The sequence below is a fragment of the Stegodyphus dumicola genome, chromosome 9, assembly GCF_044657685.1.
Source record: "Stegodyphus dumicola isolate Sdum_Otavi_A_Nest chromosome 9, ASM4465768v1".
Classification (NCBI taxonomy): domain Eukaryota; kingdom Metazoa; phylum Arthropoda; class Arachnida; order Araneae; family Eresidae; genus Stegodyphus; species Stegodyphus dumicola.
Window position 1 is genome coordinate 113,998,865 of NC_140776.1, and position 26,437 is coordinate 114,025,301.

General features: G+C 33.7%; 1 protein-coding gene across 2 annotated transcripts in view; it reads left to right on the forward strand.

Moving 5' to 3' along the window:
• The window catches only part of LOC118195955 (apoptosis-resistant E3 ubiquitin protein ligase 1), a 164,320-nt gene that overhangs the window by 5,563 nt on the left and 132,320 nt on the right, over positions 1-26,437 (forward strand). The window lies entirely within an intron of this gene.

Consider the following 26,437-nt stretch of genomic DNA (forward strand, 5'->3'; position numbering starts at 1 on the left):
AGCCACATTTGTAATTCTGAAGGTCTTAGGTAGAACATTGACGTCATAGAAAAATAAGTATGTTCTAGTTAATGAAATAAGTTCATGCATTTTTTTTTATAAATTTTATTGGGAATAAATGTAAATATTTCCACAATTTTCATTTTGAAATTGGCTGTTACATTCAGTGTACAAAAAAAAAGATAAGTTTGGACAACAGTAAATTGCAGTATCCTATTTTAGTGAAATAAAAACAACATAGCATTAGTGTATAATAATAAATAATAATAATAATTACTTATTGGATGCAAACTGGTAATTTGGACATTTTTTTCTAAACAATATCAAACTATCAATATTTATCATAGGTTAGTAAACATTATCAGCAAATTGTGGCAAAGTCAACAGACAAGAGTTAGCATAAATAAATTTGTAACTACTCTCATGTATGCCCTCGCTTGGCGACAAATTTCTTGCCAAAGCATATAACAATCTAAATTTTTTGTCTACATATCGAATTTTAAGCATTGGTTATAGACATTTAAGCATGTCTCCAAAAATGTGGTTTTCGCAGATGCAAAAACCATGTTTTAGACACACAATTTAAGCTAAAAATCCAAAACAAAGACAAAAAATTTAAATACCAAAAACGTAAAGTTTCTAACCAAAAATATTTGACAACAATCCATGTACACAGGGATCTGTTTTAATTTAAAAAAAAATCACAGAATTACACAATCTAGGCAGCGAAGGAATCTACGAACTGCACACACCTCCTTTAAATAAATTACATAACAATAAATTTCAAACAATGCCATGTACACAGCGTTCTGTTTAAACTTGAAAAAACATCTACGAATTGCACAATCTAAGTATTGTGCACTAATCAACAAAATAAACTAAAATAAATTCAAAAAACAACAGCAATGACAGAAATTCATACTAAAATAAATGAACATAACATTCTACAAAATAAGAACAACAATAAAATAAAATGCACTTACCATGAATGGCGTCTTTGAACACCAGAAATATCAATTTCAAACATTACCAAAACAATTTCGCCACATATTTGTTGAAAGGGTCTTCTCCCGTTTCAGAATAGCAATGGCAAAACATATAAACAACCAAATAAAACTCAAAATCACATTTCCGGTCATAAGTAGGCAACGTAGCTTTAATGTACCACCACGTAATCTCTATCGTATTTATATAACAGCCAGACTCTCTATCCACAAAATTGATACTGTCTTTCACAAATAAATGTTAAAAACCTTCTTCTCCTAAATCCTTGTAGAATTTCCAACCACCCGAAAAAGTAAATGTTATGGGCACGCAACTAAAATTTTGCCAACATGTCTTTCATTGCATCAGAAACCATTGTAAACTGCCCACCACACGAGCCAACCAGCAACTAAAACCACTACAGTAAAATCCAAGTCTCCACTTAAAAAGGATTGCCATAGAAAGCAACATCGCCCCAAAACCCTTGCAGAACATGGAATTGCACCAAAAACCAGTACAGAACACATATCACCACATTTGCCGACGTGAGGGCGTATATAAGAGTAATACCATAAATTTATTTGGTTTCTTTTGAGAGGTTATTAGAAATAGCTTAAAACATTACAGCTATATTCCTTCCCCCTTTGGAAGAACTTTTCTCGAGTTCCAACGAGAGAAAAGTTCATATCACTAAGGCACTAGTTATCAAAAAAAAAAAAAAAAAAGCCAGGAGTTAAAGATCTCTGTCCTCTAAAAAAAATATTCTCATAGTTGCAAGTAATAATAATAATATCACTAATAGACAGTTCACATATAAGTCAATTAGGCATTACCCTTAGAGGCAAGAACTTAATAAATTCAGTCACATATCACAATATATTTAAATCGGAAAAGAAAAATAACTAGTGCGTGTAATATTTATACATTATAAATATATATACAGTCAAAAGTCATTAATCCGGACTCGTCGGGACTTCGGCGATTCCGGATTATTGATTTTTCCGGATTATAGATCATCAGTTTAAATCTCGTAAAATGGCACGCAGAAATTCTAAAATTAAAAATATGAAAGCATAATTTATGAAATAAAGAACAATTATGATCTAAAGGGTATCAAAATTTACAAAAAAAAAAAAAAAAAGCCTAATATTTATTTGTTTATTTATTAAACATTTCTTTCAATGTAAGTTGTTTAAGTTGCTTCGTTTTATGTGATAATACTTTCTCTTTAATTCTATAAACAGACATAATTTCTTGTTCACTTACAAAGTTCTGCCGTTCAAGTCCCATAATTGCTATGCTGAGAATACCGACTAACTTGTCAATCAAAGTTTTTTCGTTTTCACTAACCTCTCTGTCACCTTCTTCATGTCTTTATCCATTTTTTGCAGCAATTCCACTTTTTGTTTGATGGACATCGAAACACACTTTTGTTTTGTAGATCCTTTGGGAGCTCCAGCATCGGAAGTTCTATTTGACATAATCGAAAGTTCAAGTCGAGAATACCTATAATTGCTGTGTCGAGAATACCGACTAATTTGTCAATCGAAATTTTTTTGTTTTCAATAACCTCTGTCACTTTCTTCACTATCGGAAGCGAATTATAATGATGAGGAATTTGATTTAAATCATATCAAAGACGGAGTACATCGAGATGAAATACTACATTTAGTAAGGAATTATAAGCCAAATAAAATAAAAACATCTGCTCTGAAGATAAGGATAGTGCTGACAGATCTACTTCCAATACAAATATATATCGGAAATTCTATTTGACATAATCGAAAGTTCAAGTTTACTTTTATAAAATTGCTCTTACAGTCTGAAAAAAGTAATAAGCCGGATCCAGTTCGAAGATTAAGGAACAATGCAATCATCAACATTAACTGAAATAGATAATTAGATAATTTTAGCTTATACCGTCCGTTATACATTAAACGCGGACGCGAAAACGTATTCCGCACTTGCGCACATGCATATGCACAGTCATAAAGGTCTTATGCTCACTCATAGCATCACCCTGGTTATGGAGCTGGTGGCCCATAACCAAAATGATGCTAAAGCAAAGTTTAAAGTTTGAAGAAATTAAACATTTACCAGTAGTAGCAATAAAAGCTCCCTGAGATATCATGTTGTGCAGACATTGAAGACAATAAAAGGTTTTGAACTTAACCAATTTATTAACAATATAATAAAGAATAAAAACACAGAAAAATAAATTTCAACAATATCAGAGTCTTAGGAAAAATATAATATAACCATCATTCATCAAATAATATTTTTAACTGGTCTTCAAAACACTGGCATTCAATACAAACAAAAAGTCCTAAACAGTAATTATGCGGCCTAAAAATGAAGCTGGCTACCCATTCAATAAGTCCATAATCAATGGTTGAGAAAACACCTGAAAAATTTAAATCAAGTTCTTGAAAGCACTCAAAACTGACCTAACTCCGTTTGCACGAGGAATCGCCGCTCATGTGTTTTAAATGCCGCCTTTATTGAAGAACATGGATGCCGCCCACGGCAGTCACTCACATGGTAGCCTCTGGAACCAAGGAACTTTATTCTGGAACATTCATCTTATGGATGTGAACCAAGGAACTCATTCCAAAACAATGATCCCGCGGACAGGCACCAAGGAACTTTATTCAGGAACAGCCATCCCGCAAACCGGAACCAAAGCACTTTATTCACCGGACTGCATGCATCCTTCCTTCTGAAGGGGCTGGAAACCGCTTACCCAAGTGCCAGGAAAGCAGGAACTAGAAGGGTTGAGCCAGAGCGACGCGAGATACTTATAGCAGAAGTAGGAATGACGTCATCTCACTGCAACCAATCAGCTATCGGCACGAATTGGCTTTTCAGATGATGCAACATCACGTTTCGTTTTTGCATCTCAATTAGGTTGAAACAGTCCGTTCTCAACGCAAACAGTGGCAGTAAGAAAAAGAAGTAGAAGTAACTACTATATTACATTAAAATAAGAACTAAACTAAATAAACATTTCAAGGAGGAGAGATGATGCAGTAAAAGGTTTACAATAAGCTATATTTTCCAACAAATGCCCCCCACATCATCATCTCCGACCTGAAATAAAAACTGAATGCCAGTGTCTTTACAAAATTCAAAACAAGAATAAATAAATATCACAATTTCATTCAGAAATTTTTAAGAAAATTTTCCTTTGGGAACATCTTATCCCATTATTCAAAAAATTTTACCGTAGCAAGAAAGTCCAACATGTTACAAAACAATACAAAGACATATGTATGATCATACACTCAATACATTTACCCGGGGCCCTGGTCACTCATACAACATTCTACACTATACAGTTTTACATTTACCTAATATCCATCATAATATGACTTATAACATATTAGTTTCAAATAAACAAAACTCTTAATTTAAATACACACAAAAACAAATTTCATAAGAAAATTGTTCCACAAAATCTTATCAGGTTATTCTTAGTCAGCGGTTTTGTCATGGGATCAGCCAGATTATCTTTACTTGGAACATATTTTAAATCAAAAATTTCCCTGTTCAATAGATCATGAATGAAAAATAGCTTCACATCTATATGTTTTGTCCTTGAGTTTTCAATGGGTGATTTTGTAAAACATATAGCAGCCATGTTATCAGCAAACAATATTGGTTTCGAAACATAGTTACTTGCAATTTTAAACTGAATGCATTCATCCAAAATATTTCTAAACCAAACTAATTCTTTTGCCGATTCAGTCATGGAGATAAATTCAGCCTCCATAGTAGACAAACTCACTCCCCTTTCTTTAAATGTACGCCAAGATACAGGTGATTCTCCCAACAAAGCTGTTTGTCCACCAATAGACACCATATCATCCCTGCTTGAAGCAAAATCCGAATCTGAATATATATTGAGCTTCAGTTCCTTGCATACCAGTTTAAGTTTATAATGTCTGGTATTGGAAACATATCCTAAAAGTTTAAGTAATCCTTCCCAGTGAAACTTACCAGGATTGCTTTGGAACTGAGAAAATATATTAACAGCATAAGCTATATCCGGACAAGTACGATTGCAAAGAAACGAGAGACATCCCAAAACATTTCTATAAGGATAATTCATCATTTCAGTCGTTTCTTCTTGTGTACTGGGACTTTCAGACTTTGAGTATTTCACACCTTTAACTATTGGAAGGGAAGTAATTTGTATTTTAAAAGACTTGAAACGATCAACTATGTCTTCTATATATAATTGCTGATGAATTAAAACACTATTGTTCTCATATTCAAATTCCACACCCAAAAGCTTTCTTGTTTTACTTAAAATTTTTAAATCAAAATGTGAATTCAGAACTTTTAATATCCTTTTAGCTTGAACTTCACTTTTTCCAAGCACAACAATATCATCAACATAAACCAACAGAATTACAAAATCTTTAAAACTATAGACACACATTACACCACTCAAACTTGATAAACCCTAGGTTACATAGTGTTCTATCCAACTCGTAGTACCATAATCGCCCACTCTGATGCAGACCATACAAGGCTCTATCTAAACGACACACAAAAGTTTCTTTATCTCGCTCTACAAAACCCTGAGGTTGGGACATGTAAATTTGCTCTGATAAAGGAGCGTAGAGATAGGCACTTTTTACGTCGCATTGTATATTTGCCCATTTAAGGTGTGCAACTAAAAGAGAGAAAAAGAGCCTTATTACTGAAAAGTTAACTACAGAAAAGTAGGTTTCATCATAGGTATTGTATTTAATTTGCCGATAACCCTGAGCCACTAAACAAGCTTTAAAACGAACAATGTTTCCAAATTTGTCACGTTTAATGTTGAAAATCCACCTGCAACCTAGTGGAGTCTTGTCTTTAGGAAGTGGAACAAGATGCCATACCTTATGCTTTTGCATGTTGGCCATTTCCTCTTCCATTGCCTCTATCCATTTAAGCTTTTCTGTGGATTTCAGTGCCTGGTTATAAGTGTTTGGAATTGAAACCTCTAGTCAGCTATCTCGGGTATATGACGTTGAAGGAGTACCAGTTGGGTCAATTTCACCACTATAAGTGTTGCTTCCCTTGAAATCAAACAAGGTAGGATCATACTGAATATTATGTTCAGTGCAATACCTTTCTACATCATTTGGCGATCATAGTCTTTGATTAGACCCCCTCTCAAAATAATACACATCGGTACGAGTGCCGTCTGGCCTTGGAACAGGTTTACGAAGCCAAGTTACTTGTCTCAATGTAGATCGAGTATCAGTGTCAATTGTAGAAGAAGGTACATTGGTATCGGTTCTTTCCTCTATTTCAGGAAAATAGCCAACTGGAGTATCAGTAGATTGGAACTCTACTCTTTCTTCAGATTTCAAATCAGGAAGGGTGCCCAGTACAGCTCCACTGCCACTTTTCTGCATTTCAATTGACTCTTTAAAAGTAGCATTTAGGGTTTCTACTACCTTTTGCTTATTTTCCAACCAAATCTTGTACCCTTTTGTTCGTACACTGTACCCAATCAATCGGCCCTTCGTTGTCTTTGGATCAAGCTTAGAATTTCTTTTAGCCTTTGGAATTCCCACATAGGCAATCGTTCCAAATGCCTTAAGGTGAGGTTTCCACTTAGTGTATAATTCAAATGGGATTCTATCTTGGCCCTTATGACAGATTCTATTAAATGAATATGCAAAATACATTACTGCATCTGACCAAAATTCGGAACTCATTCCACTATCATGTAAGATTGCACGTACATTGTTGAGAGCTGTCTGATTAAATCTCTCACAAACTTCATACTAACTAGGAACTCCATACTAAAAAAAAAAAAAAAAGAATAGTGAACGAAATAACGTTCACTATTCCTACCTGGAATGTTAATAGGTCCCCATACATCAGAAAAAACCCTTTCAAGCGGTCTCTTTACTTGAATACCTTCTAAGGGTCTATAGGAGATTCGTCTTTGCTTATTGATTTGGCAATGTTCACAAAACAAATTAGGTGAGTGCTTTAACACAGGAAGACCTCGAACTGAATGTCTCTTACTAGTCCTGACAATAGCACCATAATTTATATGACAAAACCGACCATGCCATAATTCACTATTGTTATGCTGAAGTGTGGATGCCTCAAATTTTACAGATTTGCTCCCCTTTTTGACTATTTTCGGGAATACATGATAGTTACTTCCTATCAACTTAGCCTTGTACAAAGTTTCATTTTCGTCATCGGTAACTTTAATTTGCCCATTTTTACCATAAAATCTTGCTCCATTGATATCCACCCTAGGTCCAGATATTAAATTTCGCAGTTCAGGTGAGTATAACACATCTTTAAGCAAAATAACCATATACCCAAATTTCATTTTAACAGTACCCTTCCCATGAATTGGAAAAGTTACCCCATCAATAGCTACTAGCATATTCTCATTTTTCACAGGAGAAAAAGTATCAAATAATTCACGATTTTTACAAAAATGATGAGATGCAGCCGTATCAAATATCCAACTATCATCATTTTCCTCCAAATTGTTAACATTAGCTTGAGCTATAAAATGGGACTGAGCATGGAAATTATTTTTACCTTTACTCAACTTAGGTTTATTTTTACACTTAGGAGATGTTTTATTACTACTAGATACAGCTGAGGAAACAGAAGAAGCAGGTGAGGGTGATCTGGAAAAATTACCTCTCATTGTACAGTATTTTTGAACCTGGACGGCCACATTTATAACACTTGAGCCCTTTAATCTGCTTAAATTTGGGTTCATTGTTATTACTTTGAACTTCTATAGTCTTATTAGATTTTTCCCTATCTATCTCTCTTAAGTTAAGACGCGTTTCCTCTGCTAGTATTTCAAGTTCAACATTTTTAAATATGAACTTTTCATCTGGCCACCTCAAAACATTCTGAACTATTTGATCAAATTTATCTGGAAGGAACCTAAGAAACTGGAAACATATATATACATCTCTTACAGCCTGATTAATATCAGCTAACTGTTCAGTTACACGTTTTAATCTAGAAGAAAAGAAACTAATACTTTCATTTGGCTTAATTTTACAATTTAAAAACTCTGAAAACAGGGACATGTCTAGACCGATAATCTGGCTGGAAGTATTTGGCAAGCGTATTCCATGCCACTACCGGGTCATCAATTTCACATATCAAGTTTCTATATTCAGGGCTTACATTCATATAAATTAAAGATAATACCAATTGACTTCTATTTTGATAGTCGGCTATAATTTCTTTTGTAATACCCTTAACATCATTTAAATCGGGACATTTTTCAATACCTTTAACCAAAAGCCATGCATTTTTTTCATTCAAGACAAACTTCATGTCTTTGGACCATGTAAAATAATTACATGCATCAAGTTTAGCAATATTATGCATGACACTAACAGTAGCCATATTTGAATTTTAACAAAAACCGTCCCCCCAATCTCTTAAGTCCTAAATTAACTTTAAACTTCAAAAGTCTGCACTAAAAATAACTCAGGAGCTGGCTACACATTCAATAAGTCCATAATCAATGTTTGAGAAAACACCTGAAAAATTTAAATCAAGTTCTTGAAAGCACTCAAAACTGGCCTAACTCCATTTGCACGAGGAATCGCCGCTCATGTGTTTTAAATGCCGCCTTTATTGAAGAATATGGATGCCGCCCACGGCAGTCACTCACATGGTAGCCTCTGGAACCAAGGAACTTTATTCTGGAACAATCATCTTATGGATGTGAACCAAGGAACTCATTCCGAAACAATCATCCCGCGGACAGGCACCAAGGAACTTTATTCAGGAACAGCCATCCCGCAAACCGGAACCAAAGCACTTTATTCACCGGACTGCATGCATCCTTCTGAAGGGGCTGGAAACCGCTCACCCAAGTGCCAGGAAAGCAGGAACTAGAAGGGTTGAGCCAGAGCGACGCGAGATACTTATAGCAGAAGTAGGAATGACGTCATCTCACGGCAATGAATCAGCTATCGGCACGAATCGGCTTTTCAGATGACGTAACATCATGTTTCGTTTTTGCATCTCAATTAGGTTGAAACAGTCCGTTCTCAATGCAAACAGTGGCAGTAAGAAAAAGAAGTAGAAGTAACTACTATATTACATTAAAATAAGAACTAAACTAAATAAACATTTCAAGGTGGAGAGATGATGCAGTAAAAGGTTTACAATAAGCTATATTTTCCAACACTCACCCGTAAACGCCTATGCGCATGTGTCAACGCGGCGCATGCGCAGAAAGTTTTTAGCTTTGAGGTCCGGATTATAGATCATTCCGGATTATGGGTGTCCGAATTAATGACTTTTGACTGTATTCAATAACTTAATGGGAACAGTCACACCCTATCATATATTGCTTATCCCCGTCTCGAGACGACTCAGCCCATCAGCATTTTTATTTAGCCTGCCTGGGCTGCAGCGCTAGAGACCACCTCATTAATCTCGAGTTCAAACTAGCGTTCTTATTTAGCTACACCAGAGGGTTGTGATCCATTTCGATTTTGAAATTTTCTCCATCTAGGTAATGATGCAATTTTTGTTTATGGCAAAAATAATACTCATGCACTCTTTCTCAGTGGTGCTGTATTTTTGTTCAGCCACAGAGAACTTTTTGCAGAGAACTTTTGGCTGGGTTTTCTTTGAAACAACCCAGCCAGTAAAAATACCTTAAAAGCTTATCCTTCATTTTCATAACACCTAAATGTGCTGCGGCAGTTCCTTCATGACATAGAGTTTTCACTTGCTTCCTCAACCTTCCAGGAACAATCAGCTGTTTCTCTCATTTCTCTTGTGGTCTTTCGAAATCCTGAAAAGCAAACCGTCTTCACGGAGAAATTCCAGATTCCCAGCGGACCTTTTTTCTATAACCTCTTTAAGGTATGAGGGCCTGTTTTGAGACATATAAAGCTGTATAAAGTGGCCGTACAGCTGTTTACTTTATTTATTGTTGCCTAGTTTGCATTGCTAAATTTATGGAATTCACTAATACTTTTTAGTGAAACAAATTGGACATGGAAAAAACAACAGTGGAAAAGTGTTATAAAAAAGATTTGATTTATTACCAATTTGACTTGCTTTTTTAATTTAATTGATTAATTATTCTTTCATGGAACTCTTAGCATGCTGCCATTTTGAAAATGGTTCTTGCGTTCTGCACATTCGAAACATTTGTCGGCAATGAGTTCACAAATGCCCTCTAAAGTCGGCAGTGAGTTCACAGCTTTTCAGTGGGAGTTCACAGCTTTTCAGTGGGACCATTAAATTTTGTGTCAGTTTTAAAAAAATTTCCTGGAAAACATTACTCAATCATTAATGCAGCTTTGGTTGAAATTCCACCCAAAATCTTCTTAGCTGTACTCTTTTAAGAAGCAAAGCCCACTTAAAAATGTACAGTACCAGAAGGAAGAGATTTGCCTTATTTAAGACTACAAAGAATATTATGGCCTTAGGTGGCATTTACTAACAATGGGTAAAACTTAAGCATGGGTATATCATTCAGAATAGTGCAATATATTTTAAACAAATTTGATTGGTACTACAGTACAAAGTCCATAATCCGGACTCGTTAGAACTTTGGCGATTCCAGATTGGGGTTTTTCTGGATTATAGATCATCAATTTAAATCTGGTAAGATTGCATGCAGAAATTATAAAACTAAAAATATGAAACCGTAATTTATGAAATAAAGAACAATTATGATCTAAAGAGTATCAAAATTTACAAAAAAAAAAAAAGCTTAATATTTATTTGTTTACTTTATTAAACATTTCTTTCAATGTAAGTTTTTTAAGTTGCTTCGTTTTTTGTGCTAATACTTTCTCTTTAATTCTATAAACAGACATAATTTCTTGTTCAGTTACAAAGTTCCACCGTTCAAGTCCTGTAATTGCTGTGTCGAGAATACCGACTAACTTGTCAATTGAAATTTTTTCGTTTTCAATAACTTCTCTGTCACTTTCTTCACTATCGGAAGTGCGTATGGGTAAACACTTTACGTGCATGCATAGCGGATGTGTGCAATAAAAGCGTGTGCGTAAATGTTTTACGCGCATGCGTAAGTTTGTGGCTTTGAGGTCCGGATTATAGATCATTCCGAATAATAGACGTCCGGATTACGTACTTTGTACTGTACTGTTTGGAACTATGCTTGTGCATATAAAAAGCTAAATTTAGCCAAAATAAAGCAATTTAATGAAATAAATAGAAATGACAAAAACGTCAGCTGCCAATCCTAAGATCCCACCCTCAACCCCTATATAAGAAGAAAAAAGCACTATTTTTTAAGATATTTTTTTTAATTTTAAACCTTTGTTTAAGTTGCGTTGTTTTCGATCTTCTTACATCGGATTTGTTAAAACGGGAAATAAATAAAATCCCTCTGTGTTGCTGGCTTTTCTCCGCCACAGTCCCAAGAATCTGGGATTTTCGGTGACAGTGAAATCCGATTAGGGGGGATTAACTCTTCTTTTGTTCCCTTTTCCTTTCTCCACTTTTCTCTAGAGGAAAAGATACAGGTCAAGAGCATGCAAGATGTCAACACAATTTATTGGGCTTCGATGGTAAAATGGCTATCTGGACTCAATCGTTGTTTGTTATGGACTTTGATGTCTGGATACTTATTCCTACTCCTGTTACGATTGGTGTAGGATTAAGGACAGCTTTTCACCCAGAAGTGTGATAAATAAAAATCACTGCGATATGTCACAAATAGTGAAGAAAAGGCGAAAAATAATCTAACAGCGCTGTTTTCTTACCGTTAAAATGCAATATTAAGTAAGAATTCAACAAATTCTTGATATAAGAAAGACAAAAGGGAGAAGATATGTTTCTTATTACTAAAACATTTTATAACCGTACCCGAGATCGTTATGGTGAATAGCAGAGCAGTGCGTAGATATATACTTTGTACTGTACTACTTTGGCATTGCATTATATGCCCAACCTTCCTGCAAAGTCGGCAATCATTGGTGACTAATCTTTAACCCAACTTAACAAGTGAAAAACAGTAGCTATTAAAAAAATGGCAGCATGCTGAAAATTATATAAAACAGCAGCAAATTAATGGAATTAAAACACACACACTACCATTAATAGGTTGTCAGATATTTAAAATACATTTTCTAAAATTCAGGATTACCTACTTAGCCGAAATAGCACTTTGCCTGGCGATTCTTTCCATGGTTGGGTATAGTACCATTTTATTTATAATAATGAGTTGGGTCATAAGCGTACAGTGGAATATAAATAATTGTAGCTTTTTGTCTGATAATGCAGTAAGAAACTTCCCTTAGTTATTTAACATGGTACTTGCATATTATCATAACCATTTTAGTAGAAGTCGCCAAATTTTCAGAATGTGCCTAACTCTGGCAACCTTACATATAACTATTCTTCCATCAACCATGCTTATAAACAGTCCTTCAGTCAAGCAATGCCAAGGGGTTTTTATATATGAATTGTGATATTTTTTGTTTAAACTTAGTTTTAAAAAATGAACTTATGGACTTTACCCGCAATCAAAGAAACTGCAATAAAATTTTTGCAGGAATACAGAATTTTGCTGCAAATATTCAAAAGAGTACAAGAAAATACATTTCCTCGATAGTCACTGTTGCTGAACATTGCACGAAGGCAAGTCTCCACAATTCTTTTTTACTTTTTTAAAGCGAAAACAGGTCACTGTGTACTTCAGGAGAAAAATTTAAAAAAAAAAAAAAAAAAATTACAGAAAGATTTGAAGAAGAATGTAGTTTTATGTCTTTAAGGTATCATGTAATTCTTATTTAATAATTCAAATTGTATTTTAAATTACTAAAGTATGTTTTCTTTTCATGTGTTGGTAACATTTATTGGTTTATGATAAATAATGATAGTATGGAAATCTTTCTAAAAAAATATGCGTGATAACCACCAAAATACGCCCAATAAGTAACTTTAACCTTTTCATATCTTAAGAAATCACCAAATTGTGCCAATGTGTTTGCATTAACATGTAAATAACTTTAAAATAGCAATCGAAACTTGCCTTACATTTGAGAAATATATATTTATTTTTATTCCTATCCTATTCATAACTAAAATAATTATATTTTAAATGAAATTTAGCTCAGGTATTTCAACTTTTAGATAACAATAAATTGCTTGCTTCAGGTATAGAATTATCTGGGGTCTAGGACGTTTTGCCATCAACTTTTCGCCAACAGCTGATCAAGTAAAAATTAAATATGTAAATGATGGCCATCAAGTCAAAATTAAATACGTAATAAAGGTTGCTTATATTATATAATTACTGTATTTGCTGGCGTATAAGACACACTTTTTTTTCTTTGAAAACAGCGAGCGTCTTCTATGTCGGCATTTCATTTCTGAAAATTTCCTCTGTTCAGAGTTAAATAATCAAAAGCTATGCAGTTTTTTTTTTTTTTTTTTTTTTTTTTTTTTTTTTGTTGTTGTTGTTGTTGTTGTTTCCCTTTGGACTGTGGGAATATTAAGTTGCATTGAGTTCATTGAATGCGTATGCACTGTCATCAACGGTCACAGCTGGGTTCGGTCACAGCTTTCCAATTTTTTTTTTTAATGACTTTAAAGTGTGTGAAATTTCTGCTGTTCAATTTTCTTACATTTTTTGGTAAGTTATGGCTCAAAAGCAATGTCGGTATTGATATAACATAGCCATACAAACTATATGTGATTGCGTATGCTAAAGAACATGAAAAGAATGGATGGTACAGAGGACAATTTGTTGTATGAGGACTCAAATGCTGATTTAGAAGAGGTTTCAAGTGAATCTTCATTTAGCTCTGGAGATGAGTGTCTGGCTTTTGATGAGGAAGATTAAAAGGGGTTCTTTCCCAGATAGATTGGGTATTTGCAGAAAGTATTACTTTATATTTAAAATACTATAAATTCATTATAATGATCAGTAATAGAGTTTTATCCTTTAAAAATGTGTATAGAAAAGGGGGTGCTACTTAAAAGCTGGTGTCTCTTGTACACCGGCAAATACGGTACTTGTTTACAAATATGTGATGAAAAGAAATTACACATAGTTAGAAAATTATATCAAATAAAATCATCATGTTTCATAATTATGGACTAAACCTCTGAGATAATCTGTTATATTATCATTTCTGAAATTATGCAGGTGTAATGTTTGCACGATTCAACAAAATTTTAATCAGCTAGTGCAGAAAAATCTCTCATGCAACCAGCAAATTGTTGCGATGTAGTGTGAATTATGTGAATGAAAATCATCTTTTTTAAACTCATAATCTTCTATTGTCTAGTTGTACACAATATATATGCAAAGTCTTTAATCCGGACTCGTCGGGAATTCGGCGATTTCGGATTAGGGGTTTTTCCAGATTATAGATCATCAATTTAAATCTGGTAAGATTGCATGCAGAAATTATAAGATTAAAAATATGAAACCATAATTTATGAAATAAAAAGCAATTATAAATTAAAGGGTATCAAAATTTACAATAAAAAAAAACAAAAACAAAATTAATATTTATTTGTTTACTTTATTAAACATTTCTTTCAATGTAAGTTGTTTAAGTTGCTTCGTTTTATGTGCTTCTCTTTAATTCTATAAACACATAATTTCTTGTTCACTTACAAAGTTCCACTGTTCAAGTCCTGTAATTGCTGTGCCGAGAATACCGACTAACTTGTCAATCAAAATTTTTTTGTTTTCACTAACCTCTCTGTCACTTTCTTCACTATCGGAAGTGGTACATCGAAACATGCTTTCGCTTGATCCTTTGGCAGCTCCAGAATTGGAAACTCTTTTTGACATAATCAAAAGTTCAAGCTTACTTTTTATAAAATTGCTCTAACAGTCGGCAAAAAATAATAAGCTGGATACAATTAGAAGATTAAGGAACAACGTAATCTGCAACATTAACTGAAATAGATAATTAGATAATTTTAGCCTAGCTTATACTGTCCATTATACATTAAACACACATGTGTAAACGTATGCATGTGCAGAAAGTTTGTAGTTTTGAGGTTTGGATTATGGACGTCTTGATTAAAGACTTTGTACTGTACAAGGAAATATTATAAAATTTGAAGATGTAGTAGAACAAATATGGTGAAAAATGGACAACATTCTAGCTGTCACACAAATTTGGTCGTTTTTCTGACTCCGATATTCGACTGACTTGGTGTTCTTTGGAATAGCGCCAAAAGGCAAATCAGAGTCATGTTGAGTTGTTCTGTTCCGAATGCACTGGAACATACTCCCATTCTATCAGGCATTAGTCCTGATATATGTGCAAAAGAGCTTATTTGTGAATGCTTCTTTTAAAAATAGAGTTTTTAGTTTTAACCGTCGCCATTCAAACCAGTCCGTCGGTACCATGAGGAAGTTCGATCACTTGTCCTATTGGCCAAGAACCTGGAAGATGACCATCATCTAGTAGCAGGATGATGTCTCCAATTTTCATACTCGGCTGAGTGTCCTTCCATTTCTTTCTGGTTTGCAGAGAGGATAGATAGGCTTTAGTCCATGATTTGCAGTCCTTCCACATCTTTTGAAAGAGATTCTGCCTATTCCATATATTGGGAAGACCAGTAAGCGATAGTTCAGGAAGGGATAGCATCATGTGTTCTGTAAGAAAGTGTGAAGAAGTGAGAATATTAATGCAAACAATGTCAGTATTGTTTACACTACATGAAGGATGAGAATTTAAAATGGCTTCGATCTGAGCCAATAGAGTTTTCAATTCTTGGAAAGTAAGTAGAATTTCACCAATTACTCTTTTACAGTGATATTTGGTTGATTTAATTGCAGCCCTTCCACATTCCTCCGAAATGAGGAGATGCTGGAGGTATAAAGTGCCATTCTATTGATGCTGAGTTAAATGATGAGCAACGGCTTCGTTTTTAGGAAGTGAAGCCCATAATCATTGTACAGTACAAAGTCTTTAATCCAGACATCCATAATCCGGAATGATCTATAATCCAGGCCTCAAAGCTACAAACTTTCTGCGCATGCGTAAATGCATAATGCATTTACGTATGTGCATAATGCATTAATGCATGCGCATAATTCGTTTATGCATGCATGTTTAATGTATAACTGACGGTATAAGCTAGGCTAAAATTATCTATTTCAGTTAATATTGCAGATTGCATTGTTCCTTAATCTTCTAATTGAATCCAGCTTATTATTTTTATTATTATTTTTTACAGACTGTTAGAGCAATTTTATAAAAAGTAAGCTTGAACTTTTGATTATGTTAAAAAGAGTTTCCGATTCTGCAGCTGCCAAAGGATTTACAAAGCGAAAGTATGTTTCGATGTCCATCAAACAAAAAGTGGAAGTGCTGCAAAACATGGATAAAGGCATATCCTTTGTTTCTCTAGCCATTCCGAAATCTGTTTATCAATTTCACGCTGCTCTGCGGGGGGGGGGACGGCACGGCGCGCAATGAGCTGAAAGTTGATCTGTCAGCACTATCCTCAACTTCAGGGCAGATGTTTTTATTTTATTCAGCTTATAATTCCTTACTAAATGTAGTATTTCATCTTGATGTACTCTGTCTTTGATATGATTTAAATCAAATTCCTCATCATTATAAATATCACGAATACACATCAAATAGTTTTCTGGTTGCAATTTTCTAATTTCGACTATGTGTAATGTATGCTTTATGCATGCATGCATTGAAAGAAATGTTTAATAAAGTAAACAAATAAATATTAAGCTTTTTTTTTTTTTTTTTTTTTTTTGTAAATTTTGATACCCTTTAGATCATAATTGCCCTTTATTTCATAAATTAAGGTTTCATATTTTTAATTTTATAATTTCTGCATGCCATCTTACCAGATTTAAATTGATGGTCTATAATCCGGAAAAAACCCTAATCCGTAATCGCCAAAGTCCCGACGAGTTCGAATTAAAGACTTTGTTCTGTATTTTGTTGAGCCTTTGATTAGCCCCAATGAAGTTCATTGCATTATCACTGTAAATGTGATGTGAGGCTGCTCGTGTAGCACTGAAGCGACGCAAAGCAGCTAAGAATGCATCAGCTGTTAAATCACTGACTGCCTCGATGTGTAGCACCTTATTAGTAAGACAAATAAATAGAGCAATGTAACCCTTGGTTGATTTCGCTCCACAACCCTTGTTCAATTTGATTGAAATAGTACCGGTATAGTCCACTCCGCAGTTGAAGAAAAGCCTCTCGAGTGTTACTCAATGCTTAAGCAGATTACCCATAAGCTGGGATGTGGTAGATGCTTTAAATTTGAAGCATTTGATGCATCTGTGAACACATTTATTAATTAGCTTTTTTCCACCTATGATCCAATATGATTGTTTGATAATGTGGGACAATAATGAAGGACCAGCATGTAAATAAGTCACATGCTTTTCTTTTATGATGAGCTCACTTATCTTGTGTTTAGCAGGTAGAATCACTGGGTGCTTTTAATTAAAAGACAATTCTGAATTTTGTAAGTGCCCTCCAACCCGTAAAAGACTGTTTTCATATATAAACGGATGGAGTGAGTGTAGCTGACTTTTCTTAGGCAGCGATCTTTAATTTTTAATGCATTTTAGATCCTCATTAAAGTAATCTTCCTGAACTCACTGAATTATGATTACTTCTACATTTTTAGTTTCCACGTACGTGAGTGGAGAAAAGGAATCGGATATAAGTATTTGACTTTTGTTATTAGTTTTGCACTTATTCATGAATATTAAACAATATGCTTTTTTCAAATAAATCACTATATAATTCATTTGATGTAGCACTATTAAATGAAAATATAGGATCAGATCTTTGTTCAGCTGTAATTAGATCCTTGATTTCTTTGGAAGCGGATTCCTCTTTCGGCCAGTGAGATGGATCCAAAAGAAGCCTACTTGGGTCATTCCACCATAAGTTGCAATCAGGAAGACATTTGGGATCAATACCACTCGAAGCGATATCTGCGGAGTTCTCTTTGGAAGGGACCTGCCTCCAGTAATTTGTTGGAAGTACTTTGATTATTTGAGAAGTTCGAATTACTACAGAAGTTTTCCATTTACGGGGATACGCTGATAGCCAAGAAAGTACAACTTTAGAATCCGTCCAAGCGTAAACATCAAAATTGTGTTCTTTTAGTGTGTTCATGAGTGCACAGTATAACTTTGAAAGCAAATGAGCATTGCATAATTCCAATTTAGGAACTGATACTTGTTTGATAGGTGCAACTTAAGTTTTAGAAACCAAGAGAGAAACATTTGTTTCATTTTCGTGTGTTTGTTTGCAATAAATTCCAGCAGCATAAGTAAGTGTTGAAGTGTCGCAAAAGATGTGCAATTCAAATGTGTCAGAAGAAATAAGTTTGACACCTATAGGATTGAGAAAATGTTCAACTTCATTGAAAAATTTCTGAAATTTAAACAAATCCTCACAAGACTTTGTGGAATAGGAGAGTCCCAGTCCCCTTTTGTAAGCCAGAGCTTTTGATAAAAAAATTTTCAATACAACAGTACATGGTGAAATTAATCCTAATGGATAAAAAATGCATGCAGATTGGGACAAAATGTGTCCTTTTTGTCAGTGGTGAGGTGAGTGCAAGTGTGATTTTTGAAAATGAATGTGTCTGTTGAGGAGTTCCAAAACAATCCTAAGACTTTCATGCTTTCCTTATCATTAGGAATTATTTCTGAATTAGTGTCTCTTGAACAATGTTCTTGAAATTCTGTAAGAAATGCATTTGAGTTAGAATTCCACTTTCATAGGTGGAAACCATGTGTTTGTAAAATATTGGTAATTTCCTTACAAAGTGATATTGCATCCAAATCATCCACGTATACATCGTGTAAAGTATGAGAAACAGCAATATTTTGTGAATAATCTAGCGCAATTTGCTTAATGCACCTAGGAAAAAAACTGGAGCTAAACCATATGTTACAGTGTTTAACTTGTATGTGCATATTCCTTCGTTAGGATTAAATCTCCAAAGAATTTGTTGGTAGTTCCCATCCTCATCGGACACTAAAACTTGATGGTACATTTTTTCTATGTCAGCTGAAAAGACTATTTCCAGAAATTGAAAATCAAGTAAAATTTCAAAAATGTCTCGTTGCAATTTAGGACCAACACCCAAGATTGAATTCAATGATTTACCGCTGGAATGCAGAGTTGTAATGTGGTTAAAACCAAAAGCAAAATTCCTTTATCTCGTCGGTGCCTCCAGATCAAATGTTGCGATGTAGTGTGAATTATGTGAATGAAAATCCTCTTTTTTAAACACATGATCTTCTATTATGTAGTTATACACAATATATATACAAGGAAATGATATTATAAAATTTATAAATGTAATAGAACAAATATGATGAAAAATGAACAGCATTCTAGCTGCTGTGCGCATGTGGTCGTTTTTCTGAGTCCGATGTTCGACTAACTTAATGTTCTTTGGAATAGCGTCAAAAGGCAAATCAGAGTCACGTTGAGTTGATTATATTTATTAATATCATTCTCTTAAAATTAATAAATATATAGCTAGATAGACTAGCAAGCCAACTTTCATGTCATGCATACTGATATCTTTGTATAAAACTGCATGCGAAAACATTATATGTAATATTAAAAAAGATTTAATATGATAACTTTCCTGAAATGTTAATGTTAAAAAACCATCTGGTTCTTTAAATGGCAAAAATTTAGAAAGGTCTAGAAGAGAAACACGCTAATGTGACAATCAAAATCGTAAAAAACCTTATATTTATACCTACGCTAAATATAAGGTTTTTTACGATTTTGATTTAGAAAGGTGTTTTACCATAGCTTTGGTTGTAGAACAAACTTATGCTTTCTGTTTGTTTTAAAATACTTGCAAAAAATCAGGTTTTAATACAATACAAAAATCAGGTTTTAATACATAAGTTGAGCCTGCTTAACAGTTCATTCAGTGAGGCAGGTACTTGGCAATGTAGTAAAATTATGTGGAATGCTTGGGCTAGATTCTTATCACAATCTAGTCTTCCACTGCAATATTCCATTTTAGGACTTCATGCATCACATTCCTTCACCATGCTCGAGAGAATCGCGACTACTGGCCACATTAGCAAACACCCCAGATATCAGGAAAAACTGCTGAATAGTCTTCAGCAGAACTGGGAGGACACAGTCGACACCACACACTCTTTCCGGCTCCATCGGGAGGATTCTACCACTGCTTATATTGTTCACCTTTTCTGCTCAGCACAGTCGCAAACGGGATGAATGCAAATTTGAACACTTTTTACTATAAATGTTGCATTATATTACATTTAATTTTAATATTATGCTTTATTTTATGGTTATATATTATTTTTACAGCTATTTTATCTTAATTATGAATGTTTTAGTTGCTGATTTGAATTTAATTAAATGCCACATATCATAAATGTGTCTATCATTTTAGTATATTTTAGTTTTAAAACCTGTGTTTAATAACAGAAGTTGAATAATAAAGGGATAGAAAGGTAATATTTTCTATTCAAGCTCTTGTGGAATTTTCTGAGATATTTTGGTTTAGGTTCACATGCTAAGTCCATGATGCTTCATAAACCTGTTGCACCAACCAACTCCACCCTTAAAACTTATTAAATTCTACTGCAGTGGTAGCTTACAAGCGTGTATTTGAATCATTTTTGTATTAATTTGAATGCCACTTTGACGGTGTCCTTGAATCCATTTCAATAAATCATCCAGTTTTGACCATTTTGCATTAGCTCTCTATTTGCACATTTAGTCTTCCTCATTTTTTTCAGTTCCTGCCAATTGCCTAGCCCGCTAATTGCAAATCTGTTGTTGGAAGGCTGAAATGCTGCGCAGCTGCTCTGTTTCCATGTTCTTCTGCATATGCTATTACTTTCAATTTATAGCCTGCATCATATGAATACCTTTTATTTTTTTCCATTGCGAAACTAACTACTTACAAAAATATTGTACTGTTACTGATAACACAAATCACTTTCAATTCAAGTTCACTAGCACTGTAGATTGCAGTGACGCATCATACGCTAGATAATGCTCTGGGTTTGTAATGGTGGGGCAGGAAGGAGACAGTGTTGTCAGTTGATTCTAATGTGTCCAGATACAGATAGGTTTCCCATGCCATGGCATCGAATATATGGCCATTTTTAACTGCCACAAATTTTAGATCAAAAACTGGACATTTCTATATTAATTTCAAGTATAAGACACACCTGAATTTTGGAGGCAAGTTTTTGAAGAAAATAGGTGCATCTTTTTGTCTGTAAAATACGTTATCTGATATTAATTTGTATCAGGAATACAGAAAGTTATTGGAAATTTTCAGTTTCATCAGATATAGAAAATTTTAGGTGCAAAGATTGAAATTTTGTAACATGAAATTAGCAAAACAGCAGCCTTGTGTTTTTCTTAGATTTAGTCAAGATCTTAGTCGATTTCAAGGGCAAAAAGGTACAGGCCCCTCTTCATCTGGAGCAAAGACATCTGCAAGACTGGAAAGTAGTCCAGTTCCAGTTCTGATGTTAAGCCATGAGTAGCTTGCAAATTTGCTCGCTTTGTTCCGGCTATCTTAAACTTAGACTCTATAATTGACCGAGCTATTGCAAAGAGCAATGTTGCCGGTTCCAGAATTAAAGCTCAAGGGCACTTGATATAAAGAAATTCAGGGGTGCAACGGTCATATTTATACCCTACATCAATTAAGTGAACAAGAAGGTAGCACCATCTATTGGCAAAAATAATAACAAAATTAAAAAATTAAGTTAATAGCTTTTTAAAAGCATTAGGAAGGGTTGGACTAGTCATTAACTAAACAAGATAAATCTGGGAACGTAAAAAGCTTCAAGAAAATCCAATTCACAATTTGAAGAGATTTTGAATAATTTATGTAGACTTAAATGTGTAGAAGCTGTAATAAATGAAAATAACATAGCAGAAGTTTTTCATTGCAATGACAATGCCCCAAACGTCAATCAATTAATGGATGGCGAAATTTGTCGTATAGTTCTAGATCCAGAAAATACCGCTGCCGATAGTGTAGAAAGTGACAGAAAAGTTATTAAAAACGAAAAAATTTCGATTGACAAGTTAGCCATAATTCTTGACACAGCATTTACAAGACTTGAACAATGGAACTTTGTAACTGAACAAGAAATTATGTCTGTCTACAGAAGTAAAGAGAAAGTATTAGAATAAAAAATGAGGCAACTTAAACAACTTACATTGAGAGAATTTAATAAAGTAAAGAGATAAATATTAAGCGCTTTTTTGAGGGGGTAAATTTTGATACCCTTTAGATTATAAATGCTTCATTATTTCATAAATGACGATTTCGTATTTTTAATTTTATAATTTTTTATGCCATCTTACTAGATTTAAACTGATGAACAATTATTTGGAAAACATCCACAATTGACGAAGTCCCAACGAATCCGGATCTCGGACTTTGTACTGTATGTCAATTTGGCGATAATATTCATTTTGGAAAACAAATTATGTTTGACTCAAAAATATTTTAGTAAGAGAAGTTAACTCTTCAATTTCAGTTTGTGTGATATGGCATTCTTGAATCCTAGTTTCAAGACAATTTAGTGCTCCTTTGACTGGAACATTAGTAAATAATGATTTTAACCGTCCAAAGCCATAAAGGAATGCGAGGGAGTAAAATCTTTAAGCTTATCAATGTTTTCAAAAGAGTTTTTTACAATTTGGTTGTTGTTAGAAAGTAAAAGAAAAATCTGGAAACTTAAGAATTTGGCTATAGGATATGATGCCGTTCCTAAGTTAAAAACTATAGGTTGAAACGGAATTCCAATTTTGTGGACTTTCGGGAGAGTACAGACCCTAGCACAGTTAACAGTAGGTGGTATAAGTGAATTTTTAAACTGAGTTAGGATTATATGACAAGACTGGACAACTGTTTTTATTTTCAGGAGATGAGAAGTTGAAGGATCTTTAGGGATCGAGCAGTATGGGCCTTCATTGATCAGTTTCAAGATTCCGTCGATGTATGTGTGTTCGTCCATAAAAATGATCTGCCTGCCCTTATTAGTTTTAGAAATCATTATATGCTAGTATTAGAATGAATTTCACGTAAGACTTCCCTTTCTTTTTAGTTAAGTTTCAAACAATTTAATTTGTTATTAAAATTCACATTATGGGTAATTAAGTGTTGGATTGTATCCTTCTGTGTTTCTGAAATTGTAGAGAATTTAAAAGCTTTTTCAATATGGGCAATGATTTGAGAAACTGAAGGATTAGATGTCTTTGAAAAGTTGAATTTGTATTTAATACTTTCATCTGATATCTCAATAGATTAATATAAAAGATATTAGCAATGGGATTAATATTTACAATGAGAAGATTAACAAGAAGCGTGGAACTAGCCAATTGGAGTGTGAGCTTTTGGAATTTGGAAACAAGGACATTTTTATGGCATTAACAAACAGTGTCGGTTCTAGACCAATACTTGTGATCAAAAGAGGAAAATTTTAAAGGAGAATTAGCAATTTTTAAATGAAGGTAATATAATTCGTTTTCAATTTTAAGCGAACATTTGCACGTGCTTCTTGTAATGTGAGAAAGGAACAATCTGAATTTATGCGGGTAGTCTATTGTAGGATCCCTTGGGATTTTGGATTAGGGTGAATATTTCTCCAGGCGTATTTCTGTGTTGGATGTCGACTAGGAAGTACGTTCTTTATTTTGTGCGTAACACTAAAATGGATGCAGGCGGTAAGATAACCTGAAGTTTCTGCATGATTTGAAATGAATGGGAAAGAAAGTATTAATTGACTGGTGTGTAAATGATAGTTTAAATGGCTTCGTTCATCTCTCAAATCATCCAGTGACGATTAAGAGTTCGGAAACCGAAGCTCATATTAACACTATCGAAGGTATGTGGGATATAAAAAGGGATTGTCCAAAGAAATACCACTGACAGTTCGTCACTACGAAGGTTATTTTTAATTGTTATTTTTGTTAATTTATGTGATGATGGCAGTATACAGATTCTAGTTCGAATAATTTTAAACTGTTTCTGGATGCTATTAAGGAAGTCTGTGGGCCACACATAGGAAGACGCAGAAATTTCTAAATAAGGTAAATCAATATTTCCTTTTTGTGCTGTGTGCACATTAGATAACATGTATTTCCATTTTTATATTATTTCCTTTTTTTATTTTGATTTCAAATGTGGTTTATTGAGGTTATAATTTTTACTCCAAAGCGGCTTTGTCCTTGAGGGACTCTTTTTTTCGTTTTGCGTTGAATCACTCTGAATGTCCGTTTCACTTTTTTAACTATTGCCACCAAATGTTATCGTCCTGTATTATATTTGAAGAAATTAAATAATGAGGAGTCTGCATAAATGTATGTATGTGTTCTCGCATTTTGATAAAACAACGGTACCTGGAGCCATCTAATTTTGAATGACGTAAGCCTATTGTGAATATGAGCATCTGAAAGCTGAAATTTGGAATTTGTTTTATTATCGATTTCATATTTTGTAAAACTTTAACGAATTTTTGATTAACAAACCCAACGATTTCAAAGCGAGAAATGGCAACACTCTATGATGAAAACAAAAATCTTTTTATCTTCAGGGCGCGGAACTGTGTATCAGAAATTCGAAAGATATGCTCATTTTAAAATTATTTTGCGACATTGCTGTTGGTTTAAGTGCAAAGACATGATATATAATAAATAAAGGTAACACACAAAACATTAAAAAAAACGTCCGTTTGGACGTAATACATTTGGTTCCTACACACATTTGGTTCTTCTAAATTTCTTGACATGTAGGTTCTTGTTGAACCTTATTCTCACAGTTTCATTTTGGCTTGATTCAGTCTTTATGCAAAAATAACTAATTCAGAATGGGTCGAAACTTTTGAAACAGATGTATGAGACATACACGGACTTTCTGCTTTAATACAGTATGTTAATCTCTAGTATGCTTTCAGATTTAAGAAAGTATCATTTTTTCTCTTGTACTGTTTATGCGTAATGACCTATTGGTAGACGACTTTGCATAGTTTAAGAATGCGATTGTTTTTTGTATTTCAGAAGAAACATAGTGTTTCATATTTCAGAAGTCTAGCGAACTTTTAACTTAAAGCGAAATCCTTTAATATTCATTTTATATGAGAGAAATTCACATATTGGTTTATCTTCATTTTCGAGCATAGAAATGAAGCTAATTTTCGTAATAACCAAATTTTCGTGTTCGTTTTAAGTGAAATTGGTTAAGCTCCAATATATTTCATTCTTTGAAGACGTTTGTAGCTGGTTGGGCAGCGCAGCATATTTTAAGGAAATATTATTGCATTATTTGTAAATTTTTATTATCCCAGAAGGGCTATTAATTTCGTTTTGGCGTTTTCCGTTGAATCACTATAAACGGCTATAAAGAACATGATATTTAATAAATAAAGGTAGCACACAACACGTTAAAATAACGTTCCTTTGGAACATAATGTAAAATATAATTTTTTGGGGGGAGGGGTCTAAAGGGGCTTTGTTTCTGAAGGACTATTGTTTTCGTTTTGAGATTTTCGGTTGAAACGGCTGTATCACTTTTCAAACTGTTGCCACCAAATATTATCATCCTGTATTTATATTTGAAGAAACTAAATAATGAAGAATCTGCATAAATGTATGTATGTTTCTCGCATTGTGATAAAATAGTGGTACCTAGAGCCAACCAATTTTGAATGACATAATCCTACTGCGAATATGTGCATCTGGAAAGCCCAAATTTGAAATTTAGAATATGTTTTATTATCGATTTCATATTTTGTAAAACTTTAACGAATTTTTTTAGTAACAAACTCAAGGATTTCAAAGCGAGCAATGGCAACGTTGTACAGAAAAAACATTTTTAACTCCAGTGCGCGAGACTGTGTATCCGAAATTCTAAAGATATGCTCAATTCAAAATTATTTTGCGATACTGCTCTTGAACTGAGTTTTATGGTTTCAGTGCGAAGAACATGATATTTAATAAATAAAGATAACACACAAAATGTAAAAAAAAAAAAAAAAAAAAAAAAAAAAAAAAGTCTCTTTGAACGTAATTTAAAATCTAAAACTTTTCAGTATTTTTTAAGCCCAAAGGGCAGCCCAGAAGGGCTATTAATTTCGTTTTGGCATTTTACGTTGGCTCACAGTAAATGTCGTTTCACTTTTCAGGTTGTTGCCACCAAATATTAGAGCCCTGTGTTATATTTAAAGAAATTAAATAATGAAGAATCTGCATAAATTTATGAATGTTTCTTCTCCCATTGTGATAAAACAACGGTACCTAGAGCTATCGAATTTTGAATAAGTTAATCTTCTACTGAATATGGGCATCTGGAAGCCCGAATTTGGAATTTGTTTTATTATCGATTTCATATTTTGTAATACTTTAATGAATTTTTGATTAACAAACTCAACGATTTCAAAGCGAACAATGGC